This window comes from Episyrphus balteatus, chromosome 4, assembly GCF_945859705.1.
Source record: "Episyrphus balteatus chromosome 4, idEpiBalt1.1, whole genome shotgun sequence".
Classification (NCBI taxonomy): Eukaryota; Metazoa; Arthropoda; class Insecta; order Diptera; family Syrphidae; genus Episyrphus; species Episyrphus balteatus.
This window is the reverse complement of record NC_079137.1, coordinates 81,439,983-81,444,600: the sequence shown is the minus strand read 5'-3', so window position 1 is coordinate 81,444,600 and position 4,618 is coordinate 81,439,983. Positions and strand designations below refer to the sequence as shown.

The 4,618-nt window shown below is 29.6% G+C and overlaps 1 non-coding gene across 1 annotated transcript; it reads right to left on the bottom strand.

Moving 5' to 3' along the window:
- Positions 1–2,034: 2,034 nt before the first annotated feature.
- Trnal-caa (transfer RNA leucine (anticodon CAA)) lies at positions 2,035–2,151 on the bottom strand. The gene is made up of 2 exons: positions 2,114–2,151; positions 2,035–2,079 (listed from the first exon to the last, which is right to left on the bottom strand). It is a non-coding gene; the product is annotated as a tRNA-Leu (tRNA).
- Positions 2,152–4,618: the final 2,467 nt, after the last annotated feature.

Sequence of the window (4,618 nt, the reverse complement as noted above, 5' to 3'; positions counted from 1 at the left end):
ACAATAATATCACCATTCTTATATTTTTTTATGATTAATATTTATTTTCAGTAATGAAATTTTAAAAAAGAATACATTTCATTATATCTTTCAATACATTTGGTATTGAATTGAAATGTATTTGTATTATTAAGGCCGTGTGCGAATTGCGTTAAAATGTTGGTTAAAATTTCTACCACGATTAAAATTTGACGTTTGGTTAAAAAAAGGGATCAAATTTATTTTTTTTGCTGTGCGAATTGGGTTAAAATGTATTAAATGGGACTTTTTTCTTGGTACTACTTTGAATAAAATTCCCTCAAGATAAAACAAAATTACCCTCAAAAATGGTTTTTCTTATATTCAATTAACTATTTTTTTTTAACAAAACCCAGTTGAAAATAAATCAAGTTAAATATTCTAGTATGAAAATGTAAGAAATTCTCAATTTCACATACTTTTTTTTTATTTTATAGATAAATTCCCATTTCATTATGATCAAAAAGAAATTTATTAATTCAGTCTTCGAACACTAATTCGTAGTTCACCAGCTGCCAACAAAATAGAAATATAAAAAATAAAAAACAAATAAACAATTAGTAGATTTTCAATTTTTCAAGATGAATATCAATTTGAGGAAGTACTTTGTATTAATACTTTTAACATTTCTTAAAATATCAACGCATTATAACAAAAATAATTTCAAATCTATCTTGATCTTTCTATCTTGAGAAACGTCAAATTTTAACCACTAGTGTCAAATTTTACCCTGCTCCGCAGCTGGGTAAATTTTAACCCATTTTATTCACCATGCTAGTGTCAAATTTTAACCAAACGTCATATTTTAACCAACATTTTAACGCAATTCGCACACGGCCTAAAGATTAAATTTTAATATGCAATAGGTAATTGAAATTTAATGCATTTGGTATAAAATTCTAATATAAACTGTATTATTTTTTAATACAACTATATTACATTTTAATACATTTTGTATTAAATAAAAAATTTTAATATTTGTCTTGTACCTATTAAATTTTAATACATTTCTGGCGTAGACCTAAATGTAACCCAAAAAGTATTAAAAATACTCCAGAATTTTTAACCGTGTAGTTAGTAGTTCTTGGGGATTTCCTAGAGGGGAACTTGATTAATTTTTTTTTTCTGACCAAAACTAACGAAAATAGAAAAATTACTTTTTTTCAAAAATGGCTCTAACTATTTTGATTCAAATTTTTGTCTATAGTATACATATAACAAAAAACTTTTGAAATAAAACAAATATTTCTTGTACCATTATTAACGGTACCTGCCATAGAACGGTTACTTTTGGTTTCTGAAAATCTTGTGCAACATTGACCTGATTTCAACCAAAATTTTTATACAAAAGCGTTTAGGGAAAGGTAAAATTAAAATTTAAGTAAAATTTCAAAAAATACATTTTTGCATTTTTAAAAAATTGTATTTCAATTTTTTTTTTGAAAAATCAAATTTTTGAAAACGGGTAATTGAAAAATTTTTAAATAATGTGTGAATTAATTATTTCTTCAAAATGGTATAGGTAGCAATATTTTTACTTGTTTTTGAATGATGTTGGAAAATTTTTATACATATATTAAAAATTATTTAAAAAAAGACGGCTCTAACTATTTTCGAAATTTATTTTCTAAAAATTCTTTGTTATGCAAGAAATAAAATGGAATACTTGGTTTTGTGTAAAAGATAATTTAAAACGACATTTATTCAATTATAAAAACAGATTATATTTTAAATTTTCAGTAATTTTGTTCAGTTAAAAGCTTCCACATTAGAGTAACTTAGAGCAAGTACGTGCGACCCCAGTCGTGCATTTTATTTATCTTAAGCACACAACTTACTTTCTTATGACGATATCAAGTAAAATTATCGTGCAAAAAACAACTTTACAGACCTATGTTTTTTTTAATTTGATACATATTATTCACTCAAAACAAACATTAAAAAGAAAAACCGCCCATAAAAAGTTAAAAAAAAAAACAAAACAAAAGTATTTCCAAATAAAAAAAAAAAAACTATTGTCAGAAGTGGGATTCGAACCCACGCCCTCAGAGAGGACCAGAACGCTCAGTAACCTATTTGTCTAGGCAAGATTGCTCTTGAGTCTGGCGCCTTAGACCGCTCGGCCATCCTGACATATGTTTATTTAGTTGTCGATGTTTTTTAGTTGCTTGTTAAATTTATTTCAGTAGGTAATATAAAAATAGAAGTTTTATTTTTTTTCAAAAAATGTTTCTCATCTTGATACCGATTATTTTCACCAATTGATTATAACTAAAGTAAGATTCACTAGGGCGTATGAGTATTATTTTTAATTTTTTTTATATCAATTGTGTCATAGGTGTAAAAGACCTTAGATATTTTTCATTTTGTTTTCAAAAATTCCATGTATACAATGTACAACAACCGAAATGAATTCCTTAAAATTCGTTAAAAATGACTTGTTTTGAAAGTTTTTAACTCTACTCTGGTTTAAGATTTCTATTAATAAACTTTATACGAAGTTAATTTCGTTTACTTAAATAAAACTCTCCTAAATATCATGGATATGGATATCCCTAAACACTTTTAACGACTCTTCAATACCTCATTACAAAAATATCATGTTAAAACAACAGTTGTCCCTGCTAAGTCATTAAAACCATTTTGATCATTTCAAAAACTACATAGGTAATTCTTTTGAAAAATTTAAATCTGAAAATGAAAGAATAAAACTTCTTATGATGTCATGTCAAACAACAAGACCAAAAAACAAAAAGATAAACTTTTATAATCGCCGCCATTTTGCTTTATTCCCATAGAAGATTATAAGCATTTAAATTTTCATTCAAAACATAAACAACAAAAGCCAAATTGCTTCAAGTTTCAAAACCTCCTTTCCCCCTCCTTCTCTTTCAAACCCATATTGCATACAGAAAATAATGCTTCAAAAATTATTGTGCACCTTAACTATATACAAAATACTTGTACTCGTATTCGTTTTGTATATTACTCTGTGTGCATCTATTATATTCGAATTTTCAAAAAGCCAAGCCCAATTTTCTTGTTTTTTGTTCTTTTTTCAGGGAAATAATAACAGAAAAACAGAAGAACAAAAAAAAAAACCAAAAAAGAACGAAGACAAAAAAAAGTCAACACAAGTTTGTGAAACTAAACTCCAATTTGAATTCCAAATGAAATGAGACAGACAGCTCTTAAGGGGAGCGCCAAAGAACCTTCCTTGAATTCATAAGTATACAACTAACAATCAACATCATGCCACACAATGAATAGACAATGCGGGCCCCCGATAGGGATACCAATTTATTATTCGATTTTATATTGTTTTTCCTAGCAAACCAGCCACCAGCTAGCAACAACCACCTCTACCTCTCTCTATTCTATACCTTTGCCCATTATTCAGACTGTTCAGAGTTGCAGCAGCAGCTCAAGCCCAAGCATTATAAGCTATTCATATACAACATCCTGGAAATATGCTACTTGCGTTCAAGTAGTCAACTCGTTTCGTATCGATCGCATAGTAATAATCTGTCGCCAGTGGCAGTGGCAGTGTGGCTGACTTGACTGTGTATTGCTTGCTCTATAAGCTCCATTTTACCCCCCTTCGCCCTTCTCAGAATATTATCAAGGACTATATAGTTGGAGGGATATACCACTTACAACTCTTTTCGAACCGTCATCATCGGTTTACATCAAGCTGATGGCGAACGACCGACGACGATTGTACTTGCTTGCTCCTTCCAGGTACTTGAACGTTAGTGTGCCCTGCCATAACCTATTCCTTGCAGATATGTCCAATTGGTAATGACCACTCAAACGGAAATACAAGTCACAAAGTATGGATATTTTTCTATCCGGTGTAGGGTAGTTAGGTTTGAGTTGGTTGAGAGCTATGCTCAAGCTCATGGATTATGTACCAATGTGCAGGATCGAATCAAGTTGAATTTACCCAAAAGGTGTGTTTTTGTGTGAGGGAGGGGGAAGAAATAAAAGTATACCGAACGTGTTATCGATAATATGGCAAAAGTTCACCAGAGAAGGTATAGGTATACCTTAATTGTTGATAACTTGATTTCAAAACCTTTAGAATTCTTAGTCAGTTATAGATGGTTATTGGAAAAAAATAAGAAGGATTGACATGAAACATTCTTCAAACACATTTCAGAGAAACTATATGTATTTTTTCCGGGTAGTTAATTTTCTGCAATTAATAACAAGCTTTGACAATTTTTTTGAGGTTAGAATTTTTTGACAGAAACTTAATGCATCCAATCGACCTTTTTTCTCATCCCAGTGTGCTTTAAAAAAAATTGAGTGTATTACATGAATCGGATAGATAGGACAGGTGGTACTTTTTGAAGCATCTACCGTACATGCATGTGTGGTTCTTGAAACGGATTTTAGAAAAATTGTACAATAATTTGAGGATTGATTTCCGTGATGCTTTCCCCGTTGATAAGTTATTTAAATACGGAAAGCTTAGATAATAATAACGTTAAAGAAAAGGTTTTTTCAAAGTTTTAGGGTTGATGGTTCAACCTACGCACAGTGTGTCGAGCCCATACAAAAGTTTATGATAAATACTTGCAGCTAAGTTTTTATA